Below are 14,350 nucleotides of genomic sequence, written 5' to 3' on the forward strand. Positions count from 1 at the left end.
GGGAAAAGGGACAGAGGCCAGTGTTGCTTGCAGCCGCAGCACCCCTGTGACCATCATTCAAGGCACCCCAGGGTGCCACGGCACAGTGGTTGAAAACTACTGCCCTAGACCAAATAGATCTCGCTGGGCTAAAGCCGCGATATGTTGCAGATTCTGCGCGCTTTCGCGTCAAAGAAAGCTCATTCCAAACAACAAATGGGCGCAACTTTCCGGCGGCAGGACCCGATCGAGCCACTTGGAGGCACCCTGAGCTCCTCGGACGCAGCTGCTCGCAACATATTCCTTTTGGACGGGAGGGGCTGGGTTTCTCCCGGGCGCCGCCTCCCTCCGTTCCCCCGCGCGCCCCGCCCTCGCCTCCCAAGGGCTGGGACGAGAGAAGTGTTGTTAAGTTCTGTGTCAGAGTCGCGGCTGCTGCGAGAGAAGAAAACTTAAGTCTGTGGGGACCGAGCGCCAGCACCAAGGTAAGGAAAGGAGGGCCTGGGCTTTCGGGAAGGGGTTGCTCGTGAGGAAGCCCGATGCGTTGCGGGGTTGTGGCTTTTTTTTATTATTATCCCCGGGCGCCCTAGCAGGTGCGGATGGGGACCCAGAAGAGATGCGTTCTCTTCCTCCCTCCCGGGCAAGTTTTTCTGTGCGCCCTTGGTGCGTTCGCGCCTTCTGAAGTTTTGTTGAAAAACGCACACTCGGGTTTTTATTCCTTCTCCCGAGGTTATTGACTCCTTGGGCGGAGTTTGCTCTGTTTTGATCCTGACGGTAGCCAGCACTGCTTCGCTCCGGGAAGCAGCCGAGCGCGGGGCTCCGGTGCCTGGCCTGTACCCGCCATTGGATCGCCTTGCCTGGTTGGCACCTGGTGCTGAACGGCCAAAAGGCACGTCCTGACGCTGCTTGTGAAATCGTTGCCAGAGTGTAAACGAAGCAGAGCCGGGCGGTTTCGTTTTTGCTGCGCAAGGGGGGCTGGTAACTCTCTGCCTATGCCCGGAGGAGCTCATTACCGCGCATATTCCGAGACGTAGCCAGGGCGCGGAAAGATTCTGTGGCTAAGCCTTGGCACATATTATACCTAAGTGGCTCTCCCAGGGAGCCTGCTCTCGGTATGGCAATTTCGTCCCGCTTTTCAGGGACTGGTTTCGGTAAAATATCTGGGTGGAGAGATTGGCGTAGTTGGTCGGCCTCGACTCCCCACCCGAAGCAGAGGCAGAAGCTCAGTCTTCCCTTGTTATTTCCAGTCACCTGACTGCATTTATTCCTTGGCTGGAATATTAGATCATGGAAGTTTTCAGTCTGGTTTTTACTTTTTCTTTAGAATATGGGTTTAGTTTTAGTGTTTATGATGGGTGGGGTCACACCAGTCATCTGTCTGTTTCATGTTTGCACTCCTAAGATATTCAGGAAAGAGGCCCTCCCACCATCTAAGAATGGGTAGGCATTGTGCCAAAGCAAGCCCTGGTAAGTGGGGTTAGGATTGTAGCCTAAGACTCCTTTCCAGGAGAGGGGAGATGGCTTTTAAGTGGGGGAGGACTTTTGGGGGCACAGCGGGAGGGAGGGAGAGAGAGACCTGCTCTTTCTGCAGTGGGTCCACAAAATCCCCTCCCTCTAGTGAAACTTTGCCTAAGTGCCAAGCCCACAGGGACAAGAGATGAGGAGTTAGCAAAAGATGCAGCTTCTAAGGAAGAAGAGGAAGCCAGACAGAACTTTGAGAAAGAGTCACGCTCATAGAAACACTGTGATGTAATGGGGTGGGGCAAGGGCTGGGTGACCTTTTTTGACGTTTGCTCCGCTGACAATGTCCCTTGGTTTTTCCACTTGTCTGCTGAAATGACAAGGCTATTTTACTCCCTTGCCTGACCAACCTGTTCCCAGCCTTGCTGATTCCTTTCTGTCCCAGTCTCCCTTTGCTGTTGTTCCTCCCCATCTCCCTAGATCTGTCAAATGCAGTCATTTTACAGTAAAATATTTAACCTTCTCTTCCATTTCAGTAGAGATTACCATTCCCATCCCTGGGATTCCCCAACCTAGTTGTGTCACTAGGACTAAAAACTCTGAATTCTTCAATGCATGGCCTGGATTTCGTTGGCTTTTTACACACACACACGTCTCAAACAAACAAACAAACTAGACATGGTTGCTAAGTTTGGTCATGTTGTTGTCACATTAATCCTTGAAAAGAAATGTATTACTATTAATAATCCTATAAATTTCTGTTTGGACTGTCACTGACAAATAATCTGTTGGGTTTTTTTAAGTCAACAGATTTATTACCCAGAACAAACATGTATACTGTATAACCAAAACCTCAATTAAAATTCATTTTTGTATCCATCACACACTGGACTTTTTCTTAAGTTATGGCCCACTGTTGTTCTATGGGCCACTTTAACTGTCAAGCACACCTCAGATTGGAATCTGTACCTTGAAACTCCCTGCCTCTTCATTGTATTATTTTAGATGCCTACTGAAAATGTTTTTGAAAATGGCCTTGATTGAGCATTTATTCTTACTTGTTTATACAACAATGAGCATTTATCTTGCATTCATCTTGGCTGGCTTGTGGGGTGTTTGAATGTCTTCCCATTAGTCCTTCATTCGTTTTACAGCCTTTAATGTATTTCCCTGTCACTTTTCAAAATTCAAAAATGCTGATTTTTTTTTTATATGTCGATTTGTTGCGCTAGAGCAGAGAGGGCTTTTATCCACTTTAATTAGGGAAACCTAAATCTACAGTATGCATTGAATCCCTCCTACATATTAGTGACAGTCTGGAGTCATGAATCTTAATAGTGAGCATGTGTAACCAAAACAGGGCTAGGGAGTAGCAAGAGGCAGATGGATGCTTGGCCCAACGGCACTGGCTGCCAATTAGCTTCTGGACCCAATTCAAAGTACTTAAATGGCTCAGGCCCACAATACCTGAAGGACTGCCCCTCCCCATATAAACCACCCCAGTTTCTGTGTTCTTCATCTGAGGCCCTTCTTCATATGCCTCCTCCACATGAGGTCTGGAGGGTGGCAACACGAGAACGGGCCTTTTCATCCTTGGATACTTCAATTCTTTCTTTCTCACATATACATTTGTTTCTCGTAACAAATCAGTTGCAGTGAACACATGAGATTCCAAGGATATCTGGGGGATGAGAATTCTCTTGAGCTACATAGAATGTTGCCATATTTCAGGGCAGGCAGTTGGGCCCATTTAGCCCAGTGCTGTCTTCCATGATGATTGGCAGCTGATCTCCAGCGACTCTGGGACTTTCTGCATACAAAGCAAACGCTCTGGCTTCTTGAAGCTGTAGCCTTGCCCTTTCCTCAGACATTTTTAAAAACAGAGTTATAGAATCTCTTCAGCCCCAGGGTAGGGAGGTTGATCACCAGTCCTTCCCAAGCAGCTGTGCTTAGTAAGGAACCTGGGCAACGTGTCCTGCCTTACCAACCTGAAGTCTTTTAGCCACTCTGCATCTTCTTGGGCATTCAGTTCCCTAAGGGGATTCTCCTATTCATCCCTCTTTTGAACTTTCAAATAAGGACCTGGGAAATAGTAACTACCGTATTTTTCGCCCTATAGGACGCACTGGCCCATAGGACGCACCTCGGTTTTTTGGGGGGGGGAATGAATTAAAAAAAATTATTTCCCCCCTCAGCCGCGGGGCTGGGGCAGGGGAAGCCTGAGCTTCCCCAGCCCCCAGAACAGGCTGCCGCCCGCAAGCCTTGTGAGCCCGCGGGAACTCCCACCAGGCTTGCAAGGCTTTCGGATAGCTTCCTGAAGCCTGGAGAGCGAGAGGGGTCGGTGCGCACCGACGCCTTTCGCTCTCCAGGCTTCAGCGAAAGCCTGCATTCACCCCATAGGACGCACACACTCTTCCCCTTCATTTTTGGAGTTGAAAAAGTGTGTCTTATAGGGCGAAAAATACGGTATTTTCTCTTGGCTTCTTTGAGAAAAGAGCGTCACCTAGCTTTGAAGACTTACTGAAAAGCTCCTGTTTGCAAAGGTCTACATAAGTAGCATGGCTCAGGTATGCACATGTTTAGAGATGGGAAGGCCTGGAAAAAAACCTGCCCCCCTTTTTTCTGGGGTTTTTCCCAGGCCTTCTCATGTAGCCTCTTCTCTAAAAGGCTGGTGAGCTGAAGAAAGAAGGCTCAAGCTTAGGCTGTGATCCGGTTGCCACCTACCTGGGCCTAAACCCCATTGAATACAACAAGGCTTACTTCTAAGGAGACATGTATTGGCTTGCTGTGTTAGCAACCGGATTGGCCCAAGGCCATTGTGGGAATCAAAAACATGTGGTAGAAAAAATATTAAAACATGATATGTTTTTTACAAACGCAAGCCAAATCTAACCAGCCACCATATTTGGTTTGAAACAAGTTGGGTGGTGGTAGAGGACAGTGAGACCAGCGGATCACCTAAAGCTCCTCAAATTGTGTACAGGACTAGAGACAATTCTGTGGCACAGGTTTGTTGCAATGTTCCTGATCAGTTTCTTCCCAGGCATTTGTTCCTCTTTTCCCAACTTACATCTTCTGGAGCAGAAGGGAGCAAAGCGAGTGAGAAAGCATGACTTGACTTTTCCATTCCAATTGATTCCAACTTGGCTGGGAGTTTGGGATTCCTTTTCCTCAATTGACCTCTTTGTTTCCCGAAGTCAGATGGGCAGGCGGGGGCTATACATAACAATTTGTGCTGAGATGTGAAATGGCTAACGCTCTTTCCTACTCCCAGGTCTGGGAAGGGCAACTGGATTTAAAAAACCTTTCTGTGTAAACGTCCACACACCCTGAATGTATGCATAAACACAGCCTGCGCACACACAGCTGATCTGATTCTCAGCTGATCTGTGTCTAATTAGTTACATATTACTACATTTCTATATCATCTTACCCCCCAAAGAGCTCATTGCAGGAATATGTGCTTTTCTCCTCTGCATTCACTCCTTGAAGCAGCCTGGTGTGATAGGTTAGGCTGAGTGGTAATAACTGGCCCCAGTTCACCCACTGAACGATGGATGGCTGAGCGGGGAGTCTGACAATCTAACCACTACACAACTCTTGTTACCTCTTCACTCATCAAATCAGGAAGGAGCAATTTGCATCCCCATCAGGGCACTGGGCTAAGCAGAGGTCTCTGCCCCATCCCAGTGCTGGGTCTACCTTTATTCTTTTTCCTGCCTCTCCCAAGTGGGGGGTCTAGTAAGGATGTGGGTGAGAGAGAGAAAAATGTACTTGCGGGACTGGGCAGAGAGTTACCGTATTGGCCTAAATATAAGCCTCGCTTTTCCCCCAAATCCCGACTGTGAAAAGTTAAAGTGCGGCGTATATTCGCAACCATACGGTATGCATATATTTGGATATTTTTTCTCTCTCCCCCCCCCCCCTTTCCAGTTTTAAAGGTGCAGCTCATATTCAGGTGCGGCTTATATTTGGGCCAATACGGTACCCACCCATGACCCAGAGATTCCGCATGGGCTGTGTGATGTGGGTTTTTGAAAACAGGTTTTAAAACTCTTTGCAGAAATAGCTTATAGGGGTATTGGAAGGCCTGCTTATATGGTTCTGAGCAAAGTGTCACATAATGTAAAATAAAAGGTCTACTCCAGTGCTGAGATTTATAAAGAAAAACTGTCAATTATTTTTGTTGTTGTTGTTGCCAAGATGAAGCTTGAAAATATTGGTGGATTGCATCTGAAGATGACCCAGTTAAATATTATTGTATACCCATACCTGGGGGGAAACGTTTACTAAAACAGCAATTAAAATTAAAAAAATATTTTGCATTCAGAACATCGAGTATAAAAGTGGTGCTATCTTGTGTTGTCTGCCTTATGGTCAACACATGCAACATGGCTTTTAATCAGTCCTTGTGATGACTGTCTCTATAAGGGAAGCTGCTGGTTTGCATCAGCTCCCTGCAGACATCTGCTGACTTTCTCCACAGCTTCCAGAAGCCGGAAGCTCTCCTTGGCAACTGTATCAGGTACTCCAGTCGTGAGACAGAAATGTTTCCTTGTCGTGAAGCTGCACCTGTTGAATTTCTTCCAGTTTTGCTGCTGTAAAAGGCTTAGAAGCCTTTGCCAGGAAAGAAGTAGGAAATAATCAAAGCACTTGGCAGGAGCAAACAAACCTCTTTCCCTGACACAACTATCCCCCGCTCTTTCTCTCAATTAGCCTTGTTGGCAGAGGCTTTGAGTCTGAGCTGATTGAGCACTTCTCTGTGCTTTGCTAGTTTCACATTCTCCTAAGCCATCTCTACTATTTTAAAAAGGTAGCTGCATTAGGGAAAACCAGTTCGTCGTGCAGAGGTCTGGCCCTTTAGTTTAAGGATTCAATCCAAGAGCAATATTCTAACAACACAAGAGAGGTGTGCTGCCACCCCCCCCGGCCCTGACACTGCAATAACAACAATTAGTTTAAAAGAAAATGGAACATTGGACCTTCTTTTTTGACCCCAGATGGTCTGGATATGACATCCACAAGCTGAGAAAGTCAGTACGATAAGTGACAAAGCAAATTTACAGAGTGCTGTTTGTATGTGTGTTGACGCTACAAAAGGAGCGGGGTTGGATCTGAGCATCCAGACCAGAGGCATTGGGGATCAAATTTAGGCATCAGAACTTTCTTTTTAAAGGAAATGAACACTGTGAGTAGCAATCAACATGTTCTGTAAATCTTGATGCCAAACTTATCTGTAGGACTTTTTCTAGTTTCTGTCTTGCTCCTTGATCTTTATGAGGAGCGAGTTATTTTTTTCCTGGTTTTGCTAAAACCACGAACAATTCCTGCATTATTATACTGGAACATTATGTACATGTGCACTTCAAGTTTCCTAAAGTATCCAGCACATCAGCATACAACAGCATACAAAAGTGCTTAGGTATTTATATTTACAAAATTATATTGTAGAAATGTAATAATAATAATAATAATAATAATAATAATAATAATAATAATTTATTATTTATACCCCAGCCACTCTGGGCGGCTTCCAAAAGAATATTAAAATACTGTGATACATAAAACATTAAAACGTAGTCCTGTATTGCATGGGACATGACTTTTACATGTATGATATATGTTTGTTCCTGCTTATAATTTTGCATATGATTAGCCAGGCTTTCTTTTTCTTTAACTGGCAATGCATGAATGACTTGCACTTGATGGAAAGAATGGTTCAGTGTGGACAAATTCCATGCATACATCTATTTAAAAAGGATTGCTCCTCCATCCCCAACTATGAGTGCTCATCTTATTTATTTCATGAAATGCATCACCCAGAAAAAGCTTCTTTCACTTGCAGAACAGTTCAGTTTCTGGTCCTGAAGCCTCTTGCTAAAAATAGACTGATGGAACCGTGAGGCCTTTCCTGCCCTGCCCTATTCATAATAGGAGGTGTCATGTTTTCCCTGCCCCAGCTTTAGCTCTGAAAGGGATTTTTGTAAAGTTTGCTTGAGCCTGGGAGCAGAGCAAAAACTTTGCATCAGGATTCAAAATGTCCGGAGCCCCCCAGCTAAATGCAATATTATATTTGTACCTAGGAAAGGAAAGAGAATAGAGAGAGAAAAGAACACTGGGGAGTGACTTGAGGAGAGTTTTATGAGAAAACATGAAAGGGAGATGGAACCATATAACATATTGACTCAAGCTTAGTGTACCTGTAACACTGGAGAATTGTGGTTGGATTTCCTGTAGTTTTAATGTGGTCCTTCAAATTTTATACTGAACCAATAAAAATTTTATTGAACCAATGTGGGGCCAGGTGGAGGAGGTATTTACTCCCCTCCCTCCTCTCTTGAAGCTCCAATTTCCCCCCCCCCCCAAAGGCACCAAAGCAAAACCCAAAAATATCAGATGATCTGATTGCAGAACTCCTGTGTAATATGCAGTCTGTCTCTAAATGGCTGGCTGGGACTTATGGGAGCAGTAGTCCAAAATGAATGGAGGACACCAGGTTGAGAAAGTCTTCTATAATGGGAAGGATAGTAAGACACATGGACTAATAGCTGCAGTGGCCGTTTGCAGATATGTTACTGAGGGTACAGTCCTAAAGCAGACTTGCCTGGGAATAAGCCCCATTGGACACCGTGGGAGTTCTGGGTTGTAATCAATCAAGTTTTACACAAGAGTAGACCCATTGAAATTCATGAACCCAATTTAGTCATGTTCCTGAATTTCAGTGGGTCTATTCTGAGTAAAACTTAGCTGGGTGCAGCCCAGTATTGTTAATGTTTTTGAAAACTTAGCCAACAGAAACGTTTGTATAAGGCATCCGCTGGGTTCCAAGTATAAAGAAAAGCATAGCTGTCAACTTTTCCCTTTTCTTGCGAGGAATCCTATTTGGAATAAGGGAATTTCCCTTAAAAAAAGGGAAAAGTTGACAGCTATGAAGAAAAGTATTAGGGAATAAGGGCAGAAAACAAAAGCAGGCGTTTCCCATAGATCTTTTTTCTTTTGCAGAAGTCAGAAGTTTTGCTTTTAGCTTTGGTGTCTCATGACCTAGAAAGAATTGCAGCTTGTGTTAAGGCCGATAGGATCACAGTGGACGCTGTCCAAAAAAACTTTCGTCACTTTCAGAATTATTCAGTTTCTGGGATCTAGAGTCTCTTGCTAAAAACAGACTGGTGCGAGGCCTCTGCTGCTGTTCACTGCACTATTCATAGTATGAAATGCCATGTATTCCAAGCTCTTACACAGGCAGCTGCTTTATACGGACTGATGCCATTGGGTCCATGTAGCTCAGTATTGTCTACACAGACTACAGCAGCTCTGCTGGGTTTCAGACAGGGAATCTCACTCAGCTCTGCCTGGAGATGCTGGGGGTTGAATCTGGGACCTTCTGCATGCAAAGCAGATGCTCTACCCTTGAGCTACAGCCCTGAAAGACTTTGGCATTGTGCAATAAAAAAGCAGTTTGTTTTTAAGGTGCCACAAGGCTTGATTTTGCTGCAACAGGTACCTGTTCCTCTAGAAACCTAGAAAAAAATCAGAAGCTTTCCCCCTCTCTCTCTGGGACCATTCTGTTTTAGGCTCCTCCCCTCCTGACTCCTTTTCCAAGGGAAGAAGTAGGACCACATCTAATTCCTAAATCACATGTGACAGTGACTCAGCAGATAATTAGTGAGTCCCTGAACAGGCTTTTTTTTCTTGAGTCGATGGTACTGCTATGCTGTACTTTCAGTTCCTGGTTGTGTGGGAAGAACTGTTCTACAAAGCTACATGTTGGCACTTCAGCCTTCACTCAAGGAGACTGATTAAGGCTACAATCCTAACCCCATTGACCTAGGAGAAGACCCCACTGAATGTAGTAGGGCTTACTTCTGAGTAGATGCAATTAGGCATGTGCTATAAATGCCTTAAAGAACCACAGACTGTAAATGAGTCCCGTTAAAGGCAGAAAACACCAAGGATGTATGCCAAGCAAGCCATCGCTGGTGGTTAGAGCAGGGTTGCTGCAACAAGAATGCAAGAGTGACATGTTTTTAGCTCTGGCACTTTGCTAACTTACTTCCTCCCTGTATTTGGCTTCTGATTCCATGGTTTCTGAAAAGCAAATGCAGTTGCTGGTGACAATGTGGGGCAGAGAGAAGGAAGCAGCTTTGTCTCTCTCTCTCCGTCTCTCCCCGCTATACACAGATGTGGGAAGTTTTCTCTCTCTCGCCCCAACAACAAGCTCCATCGGCTTGTACTGCCTGCAGCGGAGTGATATGGAAGAAGCCATGCTTTGTTTTCAGGGAAACAATTGCTATCTTGAGAGGTTGAACAAGGGGAGTTTGTAGTGGACAAACATAGAAAGTACAGCCGTATCTTCGAATGGGGTGATGGCAGTGGTGAGTCAGAGGGACAAGGGAGTGAGAACTACCAGGCAGAAGACAACTAGCTCTGTTGCATGCCTGTTGGCTTTCTGGATGCGTAGTGTTCTGCCTCTCTGCGACATGGGTGCCTCTGTGACATAAAGCAATGGTGTGAAAAGCCTCCTGGCACGTGAGAGAAGTCTGCTACGTGCTGCCTCTCTACATCAGCCCCTCCTCTGTCTTTGGGAGGGCCATAGCTGGAGTAGATTTCTTCCACGTGACATGGGGCTCCTCAAGGAGTTGCTCTGCAGTGGCTCTTATTGCAGAAAGCTAACATGGGAAGGTGGACATGGACTGTTTACTACACACCAAAGCCAACTTCTGTTCATTTCAACCTAAATCAGTCCATTCTGTATGGACACATTATCTGAGTTTTAGCTAGCTCAGGGGTCTGCAACCTTTAAGACGAAAAGAGCCACTTGGACCCGTTTCCGAAGGGAAAAAAACCTGGGAGCCGCAAAACTATTGCGACATTTAAAACAAATATATCTCCGGAGCCGCGATCTGACAGTGGGCGGGAAGGTGACATCGGGATGGTGCGTGACTAATGCACCCACCGCCCCCATGCGACGTCACGGCCAGTACAGCGCCCGCCACAGTGGGGAGTCTCGGGGCGCACAATGCGCCTCCTCCCCTCACTAGTATCCACCCCGGAGCCGCAGCAAAGGTGTAAAAGAGCCACATGCGGCTCCGGAGCCGCGGGTTGCAGACCCCTGAGCTAGCTGGCTGTAGTGTGAGCTGAGAGTTCAATTTATTGAACTGACTTGGTGTAGAGAAAAGCAACGAGCATGTACCTCCCCTCACTTCCTGCAGCCAGTTTTTTAATTGATTGTACTTCTCTTTCAAAGTACAGACACATTTTTCATAATATTGCGCCACCTGGAGCTAAAAAGGTGTCAGCAAGAGGCCTTGCTTTCCTCTGGCGTACCAGTGGTGAGCCATTTCCATTAGGCCATGCCGATTGTTATTTTGTTCAGTTTAGCATTTCTTGCCAGATAAGACTTTGTAGTGCTCTTATTTTTTTGTCCCCTGCTGGGATCACATCTACTCGGATGGTCCGCCCCTGCCACTTAATGGATCCAAATGGTTTCCAGAGAGTGGTAGGGGATGCTTTATCCCATGTTGATGGCCTTTCAACTGATTCCCTGATGGCCCGCTGGAATGCGGAGTTAACCAGGGCTATTGACTGTCTGGCTCCGAAGCGCCCTCTCCAATTGCATGGAGCCCTGACAGCCCCGTGGTTTTCTTTGGAGCTGAGGGCGAGGAAACAATTGCTGAGACAGCTAGAGTGTCAGTGGCAGAAAACTCATTCTGAATCAGACCGGACACGGGTTAGAGCTCAACGTCGAGCCTACCAAGTGGTGATAGCGATGGCGAAGAAGACTTTCTTCATCGCCTCTATTGCATCTGCAGAAAATAGTAGCAGGAGACTCTTTCAGGTGGTTTGCAATCTAACGGAACCACCTTTACCACCGGGGTCTTGTAAAGACCCCAAGATCTCCTGCAACGATTTTGCAAAGTTTTTTGCAGATAAAGTCGCTCATATTCACATATTCAGAAGGAGGTAGACACCACCGTGGGAGTAGGGCCTGGGCGGGAAAGTGCAGGAGCCCTGTCTGGTCAAGTTGCATGGAATCAATTTCAATCCATTACCCCCGAGGATGTGGACAGGCTGCTTGGATGTGTGAAACCAACTACCTGTCTCCTTGATCCTTGCCCATCCTGGCTAATAAAAGCAAGCCGGGAAGGGCTGGGCGATGGGTTCTGCGGGGTGGTGAATGCTTCTCTCTGTGAGGGAGCATTCCCAGATCCGCTGAAAGAGGTGGTCATTAAACTGCTTCTTAAAAAAAAAATCTTTAGACCCAGCCAGTATGGCCAACTATCGCCCAGTCTCAAATCTTCCATTCTTGGGCAAGGTGATTGAGCAGGTGGTTGCTGAAGAACTCCAGGTACGCCTGGAGGATGCGGACCATTTGGATCCTTTCCAATCGGCTTCAGGCCTCATCATGGGACTGAAACTGCCTTGGTCACGCTGGTTGATGATCTCTGGCGGGCTAGGGACAAAGGTGAGAGCTGTTTCCTAGTTCTGCTGGATCTCTCAGTGGCCTTTGATACAATCAACCATACCATCCCTTCTGGACCGTCTGGAGGGGCTGGGAGCTGGGGGCACTGCCATACAGTGGTGCCTCTCCTTCCTCCTGGGCCATGTTCAGAAAGTGGTGGTGGGGGATGAGTGTTCAGACCCCTCGGCTCTCACTTGTGGGGTGCCTCAGGGTTCTGTCCTCTCCCCCATGCTTTTAAACATCTACATGAAGCCGCTGGGAGAGATCATCAGGGGGTTTGGGCTGGGTGTTCATCAATATGCAGATGATACCCACCTCTACCTCTCTTTCAAATCAGAACCAGTGAAGGTGGTGAAGGTCCTGTGTGAGTGCCTGGAGGGCGGGCTGGTGAATCCTGACAAGACAGAAGTACTGTTCTTGAGGGACAGGGGGCGGGCTGGTGTGGAGGACTCCCTGATCCTGAATGGGGTAACTGTGCCCCTGAAGGACCAGGTGCGCAGCCTGGGAGTCATTTTGGACTCATAGCTGTCCATGGAGGCGCAGGTCAAATCTGTATCCAGGGCAGCTGTCTACCAGCTCCACCTGGTACTCAGGCTGGGACCCTACCTGCCCGCAGACGGTCTCGCCAGAGTGGTGCATGCTCTAGTTATCTCCCGCTTGGACTACTGCAATGCACTCTATGTGGGGCTACCTTTGAAGGTGACCCGGAAACTACCAGAATGTGGCAGCTAGACTGGTGACTGGGGGCGGCTGCCGAGACCACATTACACTGGTCTTGAAAGACCTACATTGGCTCTCAGTACGTTTCTGAGCACAATTCAAAGTGTAGGTGCTGACCTTTAAAGCCCTAAACGGCCTTGGTCCTGTATACCTGAAGGAGCGTCTCCACCTCCATCGTTCAGCCCAGACACTGAGATCCAGCGCCGAGGGCCTTCTGGCAGTTCCCTGTGAGATTGTGAGAAGTGAGGTTACAGGGAACCAGGCATAGGGCCTTCTCGGTAGTGGTGCCTGCCCTGTGGAACGCTCTCCCATCAGATGTCAAAGAGATAAACAACTACCTGACATTCAGAAGACACCTGGAGCACTGTTCAGGGAAGTTTTTAATGTGTGACATTTTAGAGTATTTTGGGTCTTTGTTGTAAGCCGCCCAGAGTGGCTGGAGAAACCCAGCCAGATGGGTGGGGTACAAATAATAAAATATTATTATTATTATTATTACTACTCATTTCAGTCTTTATGCAAATCTGAAATGCAACTGATATGTTCACATTTGCCCCAATAACCACCTGTCTCATGAGATTTCTAGGCAGGTCTGGAAATAAGTATTTAACAACAACAACAAAGCTCTGCTCTGGGAGAGAGCAGCAGAAGAGATCCCAGCTGTGGTCTTTTGGCTTTCTGGCGTGTGGGTCGAGGGGAAGCAAACCTAGTTCTGGTGCAACACATGCCACTAACAGCTTCCTTTCTAGTGCTCTGCTGCCTGAGGAATGTGATAATGGCTACCATAAATGAAATGTCAATGCATGAGTTGATCAGCATTTTTTGCTGCTGTGTGTAAGATGCCTAAGAGCTGGTTGTGAGTAAGAAAGAGTGTCAGCTCCTCTGAAACACTAGCTCCTGACGTGGTGAAAATGCTCCACCAAGATACCCTCAATTATGTTTAATATAACACTTGTCTGGGTAAACTAGGAATAGTCAAAACAGATTCTGAAGCTGCAGGGATGTGGGGTGGGCTGGTGTATTCTTGATCTATGTGTTGAAATCATATACTCTTTTAATGTTGTTGAAGCCAGAAACTCTCTACTACACTCCCCCCTTTTCCTTCTAAGGAGAGACTTTCGTCCTTCATTGAAGAAGTTTGTGGTGTGCTCATTATGAAAGAGAGTTCCCCTGGCTGAGTTGCAGCCTGTAACATTATGCTGTTATCGGGCAGGGTGCTGAACGCACCCAGATAAGCAAGGCAAATGGAGGGAGCTCACAGAACTCACATGGACCCAGTCAGACTAGACTTCCTTCTGGTTTTGCATCTGAAGCAGTGAACTTAGTCATTGGCTTTTTCCAGTGCTTTAGATGAGTCTTTAGATTCTTCATTATTATTGGAGCCAACCACAACTCCCCACCCATGAGGCTACGTGGTTAAATAACTTCCTTAGTCATTCACCATAGGGCAATGATGGATATGGTTACCTGAAATAATGCCTTCTGCCATGTGGACCTAACTACATTGTAAGATCCTATGCCAAAGCCCTGGCTTAAAGTGCCTCTGCCAAATGAAGTGTGGTGGGAAAAACCAGTTGGCCCTGGGAATTGACTGGGGAGGGAATCATTTTAGCACTGGCACCCTGCTCAGGGACTGGTTTTCCTACAGAGTTTCTTCCACTGTCATAATGGCCTTTTGGGTACCAGGAGGTGAAGATGTTCCTGTTCACACCAAGCTTCTAAATACCCTGTGTT

General features: G+C 46.7%; 1 protein-coding gene across 1 annotated transcript in view; it reads left to right on the top strand.

Annotated features, from left to right (window-relative positions):
* Positions 1-317: 317 nt before the first annotated feature.
* The window catches only part of LOC310701047 (protein lifeguard 3-like), a 32,684-nt gene continuing 18,651 nt past the window's right edge, over positions 318-14,350 (top strand). The window contains exon 1 of the mRNA XM_083491111.1: positions 318-461. The gene's annotated coding sequence lies outside the window, so the exon portion shown is untranslated. The remainder of the gene's footprint in view (positions 462-14,350) is intronic.

Source organism: Podarcis liolepis, assembly GCF_965112155.1.
Source record: "Podarcis liolepis genome assembly, chromosome: 1".
Lineage (NCBI taxonomy): Eukaryota > Metazoa > Chordata > Lepidosauria > Squamata > Lacertidae > Podarcis > Podarcis liolepis.